The sequence below is a fragment of the Manacus vitellinus genome, unplaced genomic scaffold (assembly GCF_001715985.3).
Source record: "Manacus vitellinus isolate BGI_N305 unplaced genomic scaffold, ASM171598v3 scaffold_11_pilon, whole genome shotgun sequence".
Lineage (NCBI taxonomy): Eukaryota > Metazoa > Chordata > Aves > Passeriformes > Pipridae > Manacus > Manacus vitellinus.
This window is the reverse complement of record NW_021938895.1, coordinates 10,009,908-10,029,336: the sequence shown is the minus strand read 5'-3', so window position 1 is coordinate 10,029,336 and position 19,429 is coordinate 10,009,908.

Genomic DNA, 19,429 nt, shown 5'->3' with positions numbered 1-19,429 from the left:
TTCTCCAGATATATATTTGTGTGTGATATGCCCTATCATATGTACATAAACTGTATGGTGCATTTCATAGACCAGTCCCAGGTAAGTTATCCACCTTTAAATTACTTGCCATCTCCCTATGCCGGGTATTAAAAAAAATCAAACCAAACCAAACCAAAAGAAACCCACAAAGCAAAATAAAAATTTAAAAAAAAAAAACAACACCTAAACCATAAACCCAAACCCTAAAGAAAAAAAATGCCCAAACTTTCCAAAACACATTAGTAAAACTCTATGACTGGATGTATTTATTTATTTATTAAACGAATACTGTTTTCTTCCATGTTCACCACATCTGTGATTCTGAACTGACCTGTTTTCTCTAAGTCATGAGACCTTTAGGACATGCCATGGCTCAAAGTAGCACAGTATCACTTGCAAAAAGCAATGTTCATCCCTTGGGTGGATTGATTTTTGATCTTGGCAGTAAGTCTGATAAAGATAGATTTCTTCTTGGATGTTCGGGGTTACAGGCATGATAATTCATAAGGTCAAAGGTTTCTGACCTGGTCTTTGTAGAAATTGTTTTCAGTGTAGACCACAATCCTTTATTTCTGTCTTTGTCCAAAGTTTTGCCTTTCTTATTTTATTGTAAAAGTAAATGTCATTAATAGAAATTAAGTAGAATAACATTTTTCTTTTATGCATATGCTCATTATAATTATCTACAATACACTTGACAGTTGAAGGATGATATATTGATTTCTTTTCTAATTTCAGCTGTAAAATTACCCAAGCAGCTGGCTGGATAAGCATTTTCAGATTCAAGATGGGTTGCCTTTATGAGATAAATGGATTTTCTTTTTCTCTCTGAGAAGACTACTGTTCAGAAAAAGTTAATAACATGCTACAGCAGCATGTGTATAGCTTTTCAACATTACTGTATATGTCTGACTAAATTAAAATGAACTGTATTAAGACAAAACCCCATTGTTTTATATTCAGTCCTGGATACTACTCACAAAATTTTGTATACATTTTTTTTTACTTTCCAAAGGTTAAAAAGATTTTATAAATTAATGTAACGTAACAGGGTATTTGAAACAGTTGTTAGACCTTAAAGAAGGAGTGTGCAAATAATTGTAATTCTTAACTTCAGCAGAAGGTCGTAAGACAGGACATTTTGGACTCTGTTTTGGTTTCTAAAACAATTTTGCCACATGGATTTTACCACAAGTATTGAGTTAGGATTCATCATACCTAAATTTAGCTCTAAAAGTTTAGATATCTAATACAGACTGCCTTTCTATTCCAAGGAGAAAGACTTGTATTCTGGACAGTAACTTGTTTTAGCATGAGGAAATAATCTAAACAGATTACTTAAGTATGTTGTAGTAAACACAGTTACTATTACAGTTGCAGCCTACTTTTCATGGGTTCTGACAAGAAGGAATTAAATAGTGCTCTTCATTCTGTAGATTTCCAAATAACCTGTAGATAAGCAATAATTTGACAACTAGTTGTGATAACTGATTGCCTTTGTAGGATGTATTGGCCCAGAAAATAAAGAAAGACTGTATCTCTGCCTCCTCTGTCCTTTAAATTCTGAACATTTAATACTTCCATTCAGGAAAAAGATATTCTACATATTACAAAATCAATTTCTGTACTTGAGGGCCAAGGACTGGTGTCAAAAAGTCTTGCTTTAGATTAAGTAGAATCCAAACTGTAACAGCTGAAAACATCTACTGAAAATTAGTCTTGATTGTGTTAGTCTAGATGGGACTCAAATGCACTCCCAGCAGAGCAAGGTTGATTTTACTTCTATCGTTTCTGAGAAGCATTAATATCTCCTGTAATAAAAATGGTTCTTTTTTCAAGAATGCAAGTCTGTATCAGTCAGTACATTGAAAAGGCACTGTCATGGGGAATTAGAAGATGAACTTAGTAGTGCAGAAATCCTTAAAAATATGGTACTGATAATTAATTTGTTTTTTAGTGGAGAGACTAAAGATTATAAGCCAAAATCTTGTGTAAAGATGCCATATGCATTTGTCAACTTGGTACCTCTTTCTTCCATTTAGACAGACACCAAGTATTGAATCAATATTTATTTGGTGCTTCTGCTCACACACATACATACATTTTGTTGAGAACAGGATGGCATAAGTCAGCATTTCATAGACCTTTACTTTTAAATTATATTTATTTAATTAATATTTATTAATATTTAAATAATATTTATTTAAATAAATTACAATTATTATGACCTCACACCAATTTCAGCCAATCTTGCTCTAAGAATAACCCCAAATATATTGCCTATATTTAAAGGAAGGCAACAGTCCTCCTAGACACATAAAAAATGTGGCTTCAGTTGAAAGAACAATTGTGCCTTAGATACAGAATTTCAAAATAATATCATACCAAGAAACTCTGTAGCATTACATTACCACTATGACTGAAAAATCTTGCTGTGAACTGTATTTCCCAGATAAGTTTACAACAATCCCCAAATTTACCTCAATGTTTTGCGTCAGATTTTGAAACTAGCATTGTTATAGTGAAGGGAAAGCAGAAATTTACCAACTACTGCTAATTAAACAAAAAACCAACCAAAGAGAAACAATGAACTGTTCACTGAGAAAGACTTCTGTCTTAAAAAATGTATTGTCCATATTAGATTCTATTTCCCTCATAGCAGTCTATGTCTCATATCTTGGATCACAGTTTTTTGTGGCAAGTTTGTTATTTTGCAGTTGTCAGACTGAAGTTGTTTTCAATGCGAATGTTTTCTCATCCATATGATCAGTGTGTCCCATGTCCCACTCTTGCCCTCCAGTGCCATTTAACAAAGAACTAGCAGGTAGATGTGATCTCATTACCCTGAAAAACTCCATAAAGTCTTTTTTTTTTATTCTGAACTATGTTCTATTTAAATTAAGGTTGTGGTTTTTTTCTCTTTAGGTCCCTGCCAAACACCGGATTCAGTTTTAACATCCTGTTCAGTATTTCCTAGGTCTGTGTCTTTTTTTAGGTAAAGATGATGCACACAGGAGACTTGCAAGCTAAAAATTGAGCACAATAGTCAAAACTATTTTTAAATCATTTCCCTGATGGTACTATATATATCTTTGTGTCCGTGTGTTTCTCTTTCCTCTTCCTCTCTTTTTGTATGAACATTTACAGATGAGTCTTAAAGGAATAATTTTAAATACTTTGTAAAGTAAGACATGAATTAGAGAGGACACTAATGGTTTTTTTTGGTCTCCAGAAAAAAGGCACTGACTTTGAAACAGAGAATTTAAACCCTTTTATTTAGATACTACAGTTTTATCTGAGAAACAAAAGGCTGCTGTAAGTCTCTCTTAACAGTGGAATTGGTGGTCTTATAGCAAACTTCTTGCACTCCTGACAACATGCAATAAAAATCATAAAACAGTACCGTAACTATGCAGTAACAGATCATTTCTGAAACCTTGCAAAACAGCTGAAAATGGAAACAGACTTTTAAAAACTCTTTCTTTTCAAAGTTATTTTATTTAGTCATAAGTTACTTGTAACAGCTTCCCAGTGTGAGTCACACACACATTCCTTCTTTCTTGATACTTCTGACTGTATCAAAGAACCTAATTTAAACCCTCCTCTCAAATTCATATAATTGTACCAAAGAGCACCTTACACCATGAAGAATGTTAGGGGAGCTGCCAAATTTCCCAAAACCCTGAATCTGGCAATTCCTTCTGCCTGAGTGCTGGAGGCTATGTCAGTGAACAAAGGAGGGGCAACAAACGTGATTTACCTGGACTTCTGTAAAGCTTTTGGCTCCCCACAACATCCTTCTCTCTAAATTGGACAGATATTGATTTTTGAGGTGGACTGTTTGGAGGATTAGGGATTGGTTGAATGCTCGCATCAAGAGTCCACGGCCTAATGTCCACATGGAGATCAGTGACAAATGGTGTCCAGTGCTATTCAATGTCTTCACCAGTAACATAGTACACTCTCAACAAGTTTCCAGGTTACACCGAGGTGAGTGGTGTGCTTGACATCCTTGAAGCCATCCAGGTGGATCTGGACAAGCTTGAGAAGTGGGCCCATGGGAATCTAATGACGTTCAATGAAGGGCAGGGTGAGAACCTGAGTCTGGGTCAGGGCAACACCCAGTATCAATACAGGCTGGGAGATGAAGGCATAGGAGGATAGCCCAGCTGAGAAGGACCTGGGGGTGCTGGTGGATGAGAGGCTGGAAATGAGCCAGCACTGTGAGCTTGCAGCACAGAAAGCCAAATGTGTCCTGGGCTGCATCAAAAGCAGTGTGGGTAGCAGGTCGAGGGAGATGATTCTAACCCTCTACTCTGCTTTCATGGGATGTCACCTGCAGTGCTGCACCCAGCTCTGGGGTCCTGAGCACAGGAAAGACATGGATCTGCTGGAGCTGGTCCAGAGGGGGACCATAAAAATGATTAGAGGGATGGAGCACCTCTCCTGCGACAAAAGGCTGAGAGAATTGGGGTTGTTCAGCCTGAAAAAGAGAAGGTTTTGCTGTGATCTTTTAGTGTCTAAAGGGGACCTGTAAGAAAGATGGGGACAGACTTTTTAACAGGGCCTGTTACAATAGGACAAGGGGTAATATTTTAAACTAAAAGAGGATTTAGACCAGGAATAAAATTCTTACAATAAGGGTGGTGGAACACTGGCACAGGTTGCCCAGAGAGGTGGCAGATTCCCTATCTCTGGAAACATTTGAAGTCAGGTTGGATGGGGCCCTGAGCAACCTGATCTGGTTAAAAATGTTCTTGCTCACTGCAGGAGTGTTGGAGTAAGTGACTTTCAAAGGTCCCTTCCAACCAAACCATTCTATGATTTTATGTTAGAGATTTAAGAATTTCTCTGTATTAATTTTTGCATGAAGTGGACTTTGTCTCTTTGCCAAAAAAAGCAGTAAATTAAATAACAATAATAATAATAATGGTGGAATAACCATTCAGACTTTTGAACTATTTAAATGATTGCTTACTTTCCATTGAATCTTAAAATTAAATTAGAAATTAAAATTAAATTTTTTTGCCACTGAATCCTGCATTTTTTTTTCTGGTAGACAGGAAAGCTTGTGATGCTACAACAAAGCTAAGTGCAAAGTGAAATTTTTATGGATACATAATACATCTTTTGATAGACTATGACAGCACAAAATTTCCCACTAGAAAAAACAGGCTAATCTGTGAAAAGTGTATTTTTAAGAATCCTGTCAGAGTCTATCTACAAACCTAGTAATTGAAGTAGTTGGGCTTGCACAAATATAGTCAACTAGGGCTTGTTTTTGGAGGCAAAACTTAGGAAATAACTCTGCTGATGGACACCATGAGACAAAAATCAAATCCTTCATACATAAAGTCTGTTAGCACAGCAGGGCTAAAATTAAAAAAAAAAAAATCATTCTTGTCACTAAGCAGATAAGAGATGAAGAGTAGATTTATTGATTAAGAAGGTGACAGGCACTTTCCAGATTATAATGTCACTCTAACCAATGTCTCAATACTGATTTTCCAAGGAGATTCTAATGAAACAGAAGCCTCCAGGAAAAACTATTTCAGATATGAAAAGGATTTTTAAAAAGAATATTAAGAATTCTAATCACTATTTAGTCCTCTAGTAATATCAGATATGCAAAGTTTAAAAAAATCCCCATCTAGCTATATTGACAACTGTTATCTATGATAATATTCCCTCAGATGCTTCGTTTGTGCTTTAACAGTTTACGTAACAATATATTTGTTTTTATCAGTATAATTTTAAAGGGTTGTAGAGTGTACATTTTTCTTTTCTGTCTGTTTTCATATTATCTAGTTAATGGCTTTGATTAAAATGGCTAACGTATTTAGGTGGTAGTGATTAAGATTTTTTTTTCCATTCTATACCTTATCACAACTTTAATGGGTTTTTGGACAAAGTACAATGGGATCTGACAAAAGTATAATGCCTGAATGCTTAGCAGCATGAAACAACAGCCCAATTTGAGTACAATGTACCAATTCACAATAACAAAAATAAGCCTTAGTCCATACCCTCCAGCAGTTCTCTGTGTATTTTGAATGGTTCACCACAAGTCTAAAATAGTCATACTTATAGAATTAAAGAAATACTGCAAACAGATTTCAAATGTTCTTTACTGGAAATATTTCTAAAGTTGCCAGAAACAGTAATCAGTAATAGGTCTGTCCTTATGAACTATTTTATTAACCTATTTTTGCTTATTTTCTTAATTAATTTTAAAGAAATATACACATTTTTAAGAACTTTACTTTTTAATTTTGCAGATATTCTTCTCCCAAATACAAACATCCTCCCTTTCACCTTTTCCTACATTTGGGCCTGATCAGTGCTAGAAAAAAAAAATTATGCTCAAAATTTTCATTTACATTTAAATTAAATCATTAAAACATGGACATACTCATTTTAGACCTCAAAAGCAATAAATGAACAATTTTTTTAGCTTCTGCAAAATCAAACATTAAAATAATAAAACATAACTTTAAAGGGAGAATAGGTTATTTCACAGCAACCTATTTAATTCAGTAGTTGTAAAAAAGAACAGAGTCTCAGCTGAGATAAAATAAACAAAAATTGCATGATTAGGTGAGCCTGATAGAGAAAATACTTTTCTATTTTACTTTTGAAGACAGAAAGTGCATAATAATTTTAATCGAAATGTGGTGAGATAAAGGTTCTGAGATAGCCCTTCTCAGAATGGCTTTAATTTCTGTAATACTTAATGACATTTTGAAAATAAAAATGTTCTTTAATATGTTTCACCTGTAAATCTGAAATAAGGAGGAGGAATATGATATTTTCACCTTTAGCCAACTGATGAAATGGAAGTTTATGAGCCAGAAAGATCTACAGGGGTTTTAACATTAAAATGTACTTGATTTTAGAGAAAGAAAAAAAAATTAAAAAAAAAGCAGCCTTCATTGTTATGATCTTGGAATCATTTCAGATGCATAAGTTGTATTTCAGACTGGGAATTATCTTTTTGTACTTTAGACTATACATTCTATTTTGAATGTGGCACACTGGCAAAATTCTTGTACGTAGTACTTAACCAAACTTGAGAACCCTTGTTTAATTTAACACAACCACCCATGCATATTGGTCACAAAAACCCCATTCAGTGATACAGGCTGGGGGCACAGGGGATGAAAAGTGGCCCAGTGGAAAGGGACCTGAGAGTGCTGGTCAACAACTGCTGAATATGAGCCATTGTGTGTGTGTGCCCAGGAAGACAAGAAAACCAATGGCATCCTGCTTTGTATCAGCAATAGTGTGGCCAGCAGGATCAGGGAAGTGGTTGTCCCTCTGCACTTGGCACCGGTGAGGCCACATCTCGAATCCTGTGTTCTGTTCTGGGCCTCTCAAAGACACTGAGATGCTGGAATGAGTGCAGAGAAGGACAACAGAGCTAGTGAAGGATCTAGAGAGTATGAGGATCTAGAGTCCTATGACAGAGCTGAGGGTATTTAGCCTGGAGAAAAAGAGGCTCAGGAGAGACCTTATCACTCTCTACAACTACCTGAAAGGAGATTGTAGCAAGATGAGGGTCAGTCTCTTCTGCCAGGCAACAAGTGACAGGATGAAAGGACATAGTCTCAAACTGCATCAAGGAAGGTTCAGGCTGGACATCAGGAAGAATTTCTTCACAGAAAGGGTTGCTAAGCATTTCAATGGGCTGGTGAAGTCACCCTCCCTGGAGGTGTTCAAGAAACGATGGGATGTGGCACTTAGTAGTGGTGATCAGTCAAAAGTTGGAAACGATCTTAGAGGTCCTTTCCAACCTGAGGGATTATGTGATTCTGTGTTTCTATGATTCTGTCACTAGAATACCTTGCACTAAGAGATGACAATTCTTTCACACTTTTAAATCTATCCTTTAATGGATAATAATAATGTTTGTCTGATAAAGCAGATGAGTTGGTAAAGAAAGGATGTATCATTGATTATTAATGGAGAAGAGAGATAAGAAATGATATCAGAAGCAGAAAGCTTGCAAAACAAAAATCAAATGGTAAAGTCTCCAAGATGGGAGAGGGAAATCCCAGACCTCCAGATTGCTACCATCAACGTAACAAGAGATTGATATGGTATCAAGAAGGTTTGTTTGAACTAGGGAAAACCAGCTGAAACATGCACAGAAGTTTTCAATTGTCATGTGCTCTTGAATGTTTATGAATCCAGTTCTCCATAGAAGTGATGCTTTGAGGAAGTGTCCACTTAATCTACTGATGAGTTGTAAAAAGCCTTGAAACTTTAGATTAACCAAGACATGAGGACAATTTTTTTTTTTTTTTTTGTGAAAGTTACTGCTCTAAAGCCAGTGTGGCTCAAAGGCTGGTGCACTGCCACCTACTTCTGTCACAAAAACTTTGCAATCACATGTCCTAGTGTCACAAAATCCACGAAAAACAGTCAAGAAAGTGCTAAGAGGTTTCAACTCTACAAATAACTGAATGTCAAATGCTTTATAACTTTGTAGTAAAAGCAATGATCTTATTAAATTTTCCAATGAGAATTCAATCTTGCTCTTTTTGAAGTCAATTAAAAATCTCATTAATTCCTGAGAAAGCCTATTTATTACAGAAATCATTTTGTGTAACTTATATTTTTATGTCACCTCTCCACACTTTCTTCAACGTAATCCTAAAATTCCGTTAAGTGCTTAAACCCACAAATCGTCTTGAATTCCTATAATCTTTCATCACACACACATATATACAGATAATTGCTTTTCAAGATAGTTATTTTATCTCAGACCTTTTTGCAGAGGATTACTGTGTTTTCCTTAAAGCATTATGCTAAAAATCCTCATTTCTACTTCCATATTTTGATACTTATTATTTGAAGGTAGTTAGGAAGATGATATCAAATTCTTTTAGCTCAACTCACTCTTTATCAGTTTTATTACTTACTCTTTATCAAACTTACTCTTGTCAATCTGTCTCTCAAGCTTGCTTTGTATATCCTAAAGGATTCATGTTTATCACGTTCTGCCTATGAGGCCTACTTGGTATTTAGCAATAAAAGGTTCCATTGTCAGTTGCTTATAGCTTTTTCAATAATTTAATTCTCTAGGTTGGTATTCTTTACACTTGCTTCAGAATTAATATCTTTCAGAAAAAAAAATTGATTTGTTCCCAACTAGGTCTATTTGGCATGTCAATCATGTGGAAAAAAATAACATTTAGTGATAAAAAATACATGATAATTCACATAGAGAAGAGGAAGATTCATTTATATATCGTTATCCTTTACTCATTTAGTGCCAAAAGCATTTTAGAACTGTAAAAATATAATTAAATTTATGAGTCTTGAAGTATATCTACAAAATTTGAGCCACAGACACAGAAATCCCACAGAACAGGAATGAGAGCAAGCAGTCTTCATCCTGAGAAGTTTGAGGTTGTATATGCAACCTTTAATTTTAATATTGTATGTTTTTGTAAGAGTATTTGTCTCTGTGTGTGGAATGTCAACATCAGGAAATCCATTACTTTGATGCTGGTCAAACTAGAACTCGTTCCTAGTGAAAGACAATTTGAATGCACTTTACCCTGCAAGTTGTGTCTTTCTCCTTCGCCTGTTCTGAGATGAGACAGTAATGAGACTCTGTCTTGTAATAGGTGGCACTGCTCGATGTTTAAGAGTAGGGCTAAGCAAAGACTGGACAAATCTGATTTAATTTTAGTGTTATTATTCTGAGTACTGATCATAGGTTAGCCAAGAGTGAAGACTGATGTGCTTTCCTGAGGTTTTTCTGCAAATATCATGTGCGCAAATATTAAGATTTGAATTTTTACTACTCTTTTAATGTTCCTGGTATGGTACCTTTGGCATCTCGTTCTTTTTCTGTTGCTGTTCTTTTGTCATCTGGATATTTTTTTCTGGAAAAAAATAATTTGTTTATTTCATGCATACACATAACATCAGTCAAAATCATTTGTTACAGATGATGTTAAAGTGACATGGTTTGTGCACACTCAAGTATGCCTCCTCCATCACTAATTCAATCAAATATAAATGCTTTCTAGGGTACAGTTCAATTTTTTTTTATCAATTTAGTCTCTGTGTAGATAGTCATCAGTGGTATTGCTCTTTGTCTAACATTTTGTTTCACCACTTAGGATGCTCTATATGAGAAATGTTGAAACAGGAAAAGCTGCAAAAAAAGAACAGGGAAGCAAGGTTTGTAAATGAGTTCCAATACCAAAATACATACTTCAGGGCAATAAGAAACATAAAAGTTAATAAGAGTTTTAAATAGTTCAAATTTTCGTTAATTTGTTATTTTTAAATTATTTGTTAATTGCAAGTTGTTAGAATTAAAAAAGGCTCTCCAGAAATAGTATGAGTCATCTAGATTTAACATTGAGACAATGCCTCTATTGGCCTTACATGGCAAGGTTTTGGTAGTGGGAAACTGCAGAGGTTAATTCTGTGAGAAGATGCCAAAAGCTGTCTCCATGTTGGACAGAGACATTTCCAGTCAGCTACAAGACAGACGTGCTGCTGGACAGACCTGAGCCAGTCAGAGATATTAGTAGTGTCTCTGTGATAATATATATAAGAAAACGTTAAATAGCTATGCAGCAACATCTGAGAGAGAGCAGTGAGAGTATGTGAGAGAAACAACCCTGCAAACACCAAGATCAGCGAAGAAGGAGTGGAAGGAGGTGCTCCAGATACCAGAGCAGAGATTTTCCTGCAGCCCATGGTAACACAGGTTGTTCTGCTGAAGATCATGAAGGACCCCACGGTGGAGCAAGTGGTTCTAAACTGAATTAAGGTGTTACCCCATGGAAAGCCCACATGAGAACAGGCTCCTAGCAGGACCTGTGACCCCACAGAGAGGAGCCCTCAGTGCAGTGGGTCTCCTGACAGGCCCTATTGTCCTGTGGATGACCCACACTGGATTAGTCTGCTCCTGAAGGACTGCATTCCATGGAAAGGACACGCACTGGAGCAGTTCCGAAAGAACTGAAGCCCATAGGAAGGACACACATTGGAGAAGGCCACGAAGGATTGTCTCACATGAGAGACACTCCACATCGGAACAGGGGAAGAACATGAGAGGGAAGGAGCAGCAAAAACAACATGTGATGAACTGACCGCAACATCCATTCCCTGTCCCTCCTACACTGTTTGGGAGAAGGAGGCAGAGAAGTCAAGAGTGAAGTTGAGCCCAGGAAGAAAGCAGATTGGAAGTGAAAGTGGTTTTTAGATTTGTTCTTATTTCTCATTATCTTGTTCTGTTTGATTGGTAATAAATTGTTTATCGCAAACTGAGTTTGTTTTGCCTGTGACAGTAACTGCTCCCTGTCCTTATCTCAACCCACAAACATTTTGTTATACTTTTCTCCTTTATCCTGTTGAGGAGAGGGAGTGATAGGTTGGTAGGCGCTTGGAGGCCAGTGAAGGTCAATCCATCACCCTCCATCTCTGCATCTTCTCTCCTATACTGAAGATTAAAGAAGTCCTTTTCCTCTCATCACACATTCCTCAACCCCATGTAAAGGACATGTAAAACAGAATAAAGGTGTGAAGTGCTTCTTAGTATTTTTAGTTGTTTCTTTAAAAACAAGAATCAGAGATTTTACAAAATCAAATACCTCCTTCTTGGACACATTTTTCATCCTGTATTTTCAGATGATGTGAAGATCATAGCTGTTTCCTGGAGGCTGTAATTTCCTTTCCCTTGTCTTTTTTTCAGTTTCAAAACTTAATTGCCTACAGAACTCAAGGAGGTGGGGGAATAGGAGGGACAGGGAAGTGAGGTGGGGGAAAAAAAGAGGAAAAGAAGAAAAAGAAACTTGACTTCATTTAAATATTATCTTAAGAAATAAATGCCAGGAAATAAATGTTTGTAGGTTTGGTTTTCTGAAGTCAGCAAATATCATAATTAACATCACTATTCATCTTCAGCTTAATGCCAGTGTTTTCATAAATTTTGAAAAACTCTTTAGTAATATGGACATATTTTAATAAGAACACTTTCTCATCTGGGCAAATACAATAGTCATTTGTGAGCCAGAAGTCAGCCAATATAATAAGCACTCACAGGGCTATTTGTCAGGGACTTGAGGGCCCTTCCAAACCTTACTGGCCCTGACCATAGGGATAGGGAACCCTAACATTAGCAAACATGAGCTGGACTCTGCTCAATCTTGCTTTCTGCTGTCCCAGCTGATCTTCCAAGATGGATCTTGGACCAGTGTTATAGGTCACATTGTGTTCGCTCTTTGGATGTATCTTATGCTGCTCCTGAATGGATGGACCAAAGACATGGCTCATTTCCTTGCCTTCTCTGTGATTGTAAGTAAAACTTGTCACTGTCATCAACCTGGTCTTGCTCAGATACTGCAGAACGGTGCCCAGGTCACTGCCCTGCCTGTCACCCTTACGTCCTGATGCATCTCCCTCTATTCCTCATGGAATCATATATATATAGCTGGAATTACGTGAACTTTAAGATTTCTTCCAGCAAAAACTATTCTGTGATTCTATGTTCTACTATGGTGTAATCTTTTCCAGGCAAGTTTTACAATCCTCTTCCTTGAAAATTTCAAGACCCAGCAAGATAAAGCCCTGAGCAGCCTGGTCTAATCTCATAAATGACCCTGCTTTGAGCAGGAGGATGAGTTGGAGACTTCCTGAAGTTTTTTCTGACCCAAATTATTCTTGATTTTATGATTCTAAAAAGAAGTCCAAACCATCGTGAGAGAGTGATTAAAAAAGCAAGAAAAATTTTTCAGTACTACAAAAACTAGCTGACAGTGAGTTTCCGCCTACCTTTTCCTGTATGATGTGGTTACCCGAAATGATTTTTTACTTTGTTTCTTTTTACAACACTCTAAGTACTGTCACATTTAGTAGTTCTGGACTGTGAGTAGGAGAGCCATGGAAACCAGACTTCAATGCATTTTGAAGCAATTAACTTGTTAGAACATTTTGTGCTGCTGAGTTCTGTGGTCAGATCTAAACAAAGGTAACCTTAAAACCCACAAAACATGCAGGGTGAATGATCCCTGAATGATATGTGCCCTTTCTAATGTTATCTTTATTTTAAATGCTGGGTTTTTTCTGTCTCATGAACTACTACCATTTAGAAAACATTGTCTTTCTTGAAATTACTCAGGTATGCTTGTATCTTCCTTATTTAAACACTGCAAAAAATTAAAATGAAGTAAAAAGATATCCAGTTTTTGTTATTAGGTGTTTAATAATGAGACATTGATTAATCAATTGTTTAATTTCAGCTATTTAGAGGCACATACCTTCCTCTAACTGCAGTTGAAAAGAATAAATTTTTTAAAATCAAGTCATTAAAACTTTGGCAATTTTACCCCTATCCAGTTTATAAAACTTTTCTTTATCCCTGCTTTAGCCTTAGCTTTTTCTTCACTTTTACATCAGCAAAGATCAATGTCATTGTAACCAACAGTGAATAACCAACAATAAATAATCAACATTATTTAGTTTCATCTGCTGAGAGGTCCTTTGGCTTCATTCCTTTTGCTCATCAACTGCAATTACTGCACAGCACTGAATGTTAAGATCAAGCTTTTTTCTCTGTGCCACTTAAATGGGACTGAAAGGAAGCACAAGTCTATAGCCTTTATTAGCAGGTACAGCTGTTTCATACTTTTTTTTTCCTCATCAGAGGTGAAGTGACCTAATCACTTAAGCTAGTCAACACAACAATTTTTAAGAGGTCAGAGAAAAAAATAAAATTAAACATAGGAAAGACTTTTTAATTTATACATATATTCACTATTCTCCAAAAAATCAATTTTCCCCTTCTCTTAGGAAAATATAGAAGGTAGCTTTCCTTTCCCAAAAGCAGTCTTCTACCACTACTGATTTTGCTGTATCTGTCCTAATTCTCTAGTCAGCTGGACACCAAGTTGTACCATACCTGCTTTCATAATCTGACTTTTTCATGCCTAGCTGCACCCCATATAAGACATCCATTGATACTCCACATACCTATTTTTTACCAGTTATCTGTACTTGCAATGGTTTTTCAGATTCATTTCTTTCCCTTAAGAATAGCTTATTGAAGATACAAGATCCTTAATGATGATTTGTGATTCCCTTCCAAGAGATTAACAACCAATCTTTTATGACCCTGTTTCACAGATCTATGTGCAATCTTCATGACCTTGTCAGTGTTTGTTTTCTCCTTTTACAGAGGTGTTTTCTTTAAAACTACCTATCCCCATTGTAAATTCAGTTCAATTTATTATGGAGCATAAACTAGGGAAAGAAATCCTGAACTTCTGTCATGGTCTTGATGGCCACTTTTCTATCTCATTCCGGTGTATATCTATATTTTCTATATATTGAGTCTACAGAATCTACAGCGCCTACAAGCCTACAGAAAGGGGCATCAGCTTTTGCTGATCCATAGTCTGTTGACCATGATGTTGCTGCCAGTGTATGGGTGGCCCCGTGATCTTTCAGTTATAGCAGAGTTTTAACTCTCGTGATGAGTGAGTGTAGTGGGACATTCACAGGCTGTGTGCTGTGCACCACTTCTGATGCAGATGACCACTGTTTTACAGAACATGCACGAAACAGGACATACTGTGACCAATTTTGAAGTAACTATTCTCTCTCTATGACTAAGGCTATGGCCAAAATAAGAACATTTTACTCTTTCAAAAAAACAAAGCAAATGAAATCAACCAAACAAAAATAAATAGACAAAAATGCAGCCACTGACAAAGAAACTGTCCAGACTGTGATGTATAGGCTACAATATGGCTGAAATACAGTTAAACTAGTAACACAAAACTGAAAGTGAAACAAAGCAAGAAATTCCACGGATGTGGAAAACTGCCAGTATGGCTGCAGAGTTTGATATGGACTCACTGAGGTCAAGTATCGATTTGCAACTGCAGCACTTCCTTGATGAGAAAATCTATTTAATATGTGCATATGCTTTCAGGTAGTAGAGATTATTGATATGTCTTTTTTAACTATTGAACCTCATGTGAACAGTACATAAGAAATGTCAGGCAATGATTGCATTTGTCTTTTTAGTTATGTATTATCTGTTTCAGCAATAATTTTTTTTCTGTATTCTGAAGTGTTTGTACTGTTGGGGTGAGGCAGTTAGAAAGTCTTCCTTAAAATTCTCTGGAAATGGGGAGTGTTGAAGATTCAGGCAATGAAAAAGTTACAAACTGCAGAGAAATGCATTGAACACAAACTTCCATAGGTTATTTCTGGGACTGTGTATACATTCCATAGTTCGTGAATGTTATGCTGTTTTAAAATATTTTTTTAATAAATAGATGAATATTTTTGATAATATTTTTACGTGGTGCCTGATTTTTATTATATTTTTCTCTTTTTTATTATTTATATTGAAACTATAAATGGTTTTTAATGGTGAAGTTTTCTTATTTATTGTTGTTACCTACTGAAGAATTTAAATCTCTTTTTAGAACTTCAGCAGTACTGAAACTTACATTAAGAGTATGCATATTTTTAATGGTGGATGAAAACACGTTTATGAATTTTTTAAAAATTGTACATTGGCAAACACCAGTAAGGACACATCATATAGAGCTCAATTGTGGAACTTAAAATGCTCTCAAAGCATGTCAAATATTGTGTGTATTAAATCCTCACTGTGAACAACCATGTCAAATTTGGCCTATTGCAACTTCACGGGGGTTGAACAAGGTGGTTTTTGTACAAACAATAAAAAGACTCTAGAAACTAGGTTAGAAATTATACTAACTTCTGACTAACCAAACACAATAACCCTGTGTAGATGAGCAAAATTCAGTGATTTGGTGTTGTTTGGAAATGTAAACAGCAGTGTTCTAATATAAAAGCTTTTATTTCAGTGTTTTTGTAGATATTATGTTCCCCTACAGATACAAATTCTATTCATGCACAGACAAGCATTTCAGACAATTTACGTAAGAATGACTTAATGATAAAAAAATAACATTCTTTAGTGAGTTCTAGATTATTTTTTCTCACTCTATCCCAGAGCAACTCCAACTTTTTTTCCCCCCATTTCTGCATATCCAGTGCAACATTAAAACAAAAAAAAAAAGCACCATCTTAGTGTTAGCACTTAATAATTCTTTAACATATGATATCCCCAGGAAACTCATGCAGACGTTTATGGCTTGTTCCATTAGAAGCAGAATATGAAAACCTGCCATCTCTGAGATAATACAAAATTCTAGTGGAGTATAAAATTTCCATATGCACTCTCTTCTGTGTATGTTTATACATGCACAAACACATTCACAGAAATGAATTTATATATATCAATACAGACTGCAACAACATAATCAGATTATATAAAATTCCATATGCCAGTAACGCTGTTGACAAACTGTAGAATATGAGACATCAACACTTTTGGATTGCTCTTAGCTCTCTGTGAACATCAGAATGAATCTGTAGTACCTTACATTCTTTTGATATTTGTAGAATATTCCCAAAATAGTGCATACTGGGAGAACAGGGAAAATTTGGACTACCCTATGTGACATTGATATTTTAATATCTTGATGAATTAGTAATATTATTTAATTTTAAAAACTTTTTCTACAAGGTTCTATCAAGAAATTTAACACTGACATATAAGTAGTGATAAAGGATAATTTTCAAAGAGTTTACTAAATTCTACTAACTTCATGCTACAACTACTAAAACATCTACATTCAAAAACTCGTGAGTAATTTCAAAAGCTTTCTATTCAGTACACAAGTTCCTATATTGACCTTTGAAAGAACTGTCATATCAATGTAAGAAATCCAATCACATGATTTTAATATAGCTCCCAAATCCATTTATAATTGAAGCCTACATTCTATCATTTTCTCCTTATAATTTTGTAATGAGTAGTAGTTGCAAATTTGACTTGTTATGATCTTGTAAGCATAAGTGCACAGCAGAAATATTTACAATGCACAGAATATGAAAGATCATATCACAGTCTGAAGCAAGTCTGGAGTTCATCTTCTAGACAGATGGCTTTGACTTATTATCTTTTCCTTCTACCAGGATATTTATGCACAGTTTCCCTAAGATCAAAAAGGATAAGGTGCAAGAGCTAAAATTTGTTTTCAAGGTGCAATGTTAATATCAGATTCTACTTTGGTTGCTTTCCAATGTTATGTCAGCTGTCCTGGATAAAAGACCTTATTCTGTGGAGTAGAAAAGATTCCTTACTAGACAAACCCCAAAATTCGTTACTGTAATTCCAGTTAGTTTAATGGGTAGAAATCGAAAAGTTCAACAGTATATTGCACATAACATTTTTGATAATCTTCCACAATAGATCCTATTAGAAGCATAAAATTTTTTGACTGTAAAAAGTTTAAAATCAGCATAAAATATCTATAAATATATTATAGAAAAGTAAAAGTATTTAAGATAACTTTTTGCACTAGTGTTCTCATGGCAGCTGTCTTCAGCGAGGTTCCTTCACCAGAGTTACATCTGTTAGAAAGCAGCTCTAGGAAAAGTTTGAAGAAATTTCGGTATCCATAGAAAATATTCTTAAAAAAATAAAAATGTAAACATAAGGGTAATCCTCCATAAATTCTAAAGGAACTCAGATATGAAACTGCTGAAAAACTAGTTAATATGCAATCCATCCATCCATCCAATCCCTCTGTAATTAAAGGAAAAAATTTTTGCAAGAGTGGGACCAGTTCTTACAAAGAGCTCCATGTCTAGAAATTAGCAGGTGATAGTTAGATAGATGATACATAAACTATGCAAATTTATGGGAGTGGTAAATGGATATCTACTGGTCAACAAATAGACAAATATAGGGAAAGATGATGCAATTTTTGCACTAGGATATTATATCTTGCAAAGGATTAGAATAATTTGAAACAATTAATCAGTATTTGAACCACAGAGCTAAATCTCATAGCAAATACTTTGTTTCAGAAAAAAAACTTCATACAAGATACATAAGAAAAAATTCTAAAGAAAATGCTTAGGGAATGAGAAAGCAAGGTTAATTAAGAAATATAGGAGTCAAGGAGTAGGAAATGATTGCTTCTCACAATGCAAATAATTTATTTCAATGATCTTGGAAGAATAATTTTTTTCTGGAACTTAAGATGGACAAACTATTCAGAAATAATCTAGGAAAACAGGGAGATGATAAAAATTCTGTGTGATAGAAAACAAATCTGAGTGTGCATTAGTACTGCTCTTAGTAAACAGTTGCAGAGTTGCAGAAGAACTACATGATACTGAGAGTCATTCAGATCTATATTGAGATGTCTGAAAGATAAGTGCTTTACTGAAGTTATTCCAGTCCCAGCAGAAAGATATCCGCTTATACCAATGGATGATACATCACATCTATTTTGGTGAGGGTCATTCTTTTTTTAGTGTGAAAACTGTTATCCTCTGAAAATCCTGCATCATTTCACTAGTAGTTGAAGGGCTTTAGACATGAAGGGTATGGAGCACAAGTCTTATGAAGAGAAATTGAGTGTACTGGGGCTGTTTCCTGCAGAAGAGGAGGTTGAGGGGAGATGTTATCACTCTCTACAACTATTTGAAATGAGGTTGTAGCCAAGTGGAAGTCAGTCTCTTTTCCAAAGTAAAAAGCAATAGGATGAGAAGAAAAGGCCTCAAGTTATGTCAGGGGAGGTTTCAATTGTGTATTAGGAAAAAAATCTTCATGGAAAGGGTTGTCAAGCATTGCAACAGACTGTCCATGGAAGTGTAGGAGTCTCCATCCCTGGAGGTATTTAAAAGGCATGCTGATGTGGCACTTAGGTGGACTTGGCAGTGTCAGATTAGAAACTGGACTTAATGATCTTAAAGTTTTTTTCCAACCTCAATGATTCTATGATTCAATGTAACTTGGACAAAAAGTCTAGTGTGCAACATCAGTATCCCTGTGTAGATAGATTCTCAGACTGAACAGAAAGATTGTTTCCAGAAGTTATTTATTTATCTCATACTCAAGATCTACAATGTACACAAAGACTTTTAAATCTAGCATATGTACTAATAATTAAGTTCCATATTTAAATTATTTTTTTAGTTTTCATTTGCAAATTAATTTATTCTTTTGTAATAAGGTAGGTTTGGCTGAGATAGAATTAATTTGCTTCATAGTAGCTGGTATGTGACTATGTTTTGGTTTTGTGCTATGAAGAGTGTTGATAATGTAGGGCCTACACAGACCCGAGGCCTCACTGCCCTACCAGTGAGTATGCTGGGAGCCCACAAAAAACTGGGAGGGGACACAGCCTGGATAGCTGGCCCCAACTGATCAAATGGATATTCCATACCATAGGGCATCATGCTCAGCAAGAAAATTAGAGGGCATGCTGGGGGGGGGGCACTGCTTGGGAACTGGCTGCACATCAGTTGCTTGATGGTGAGC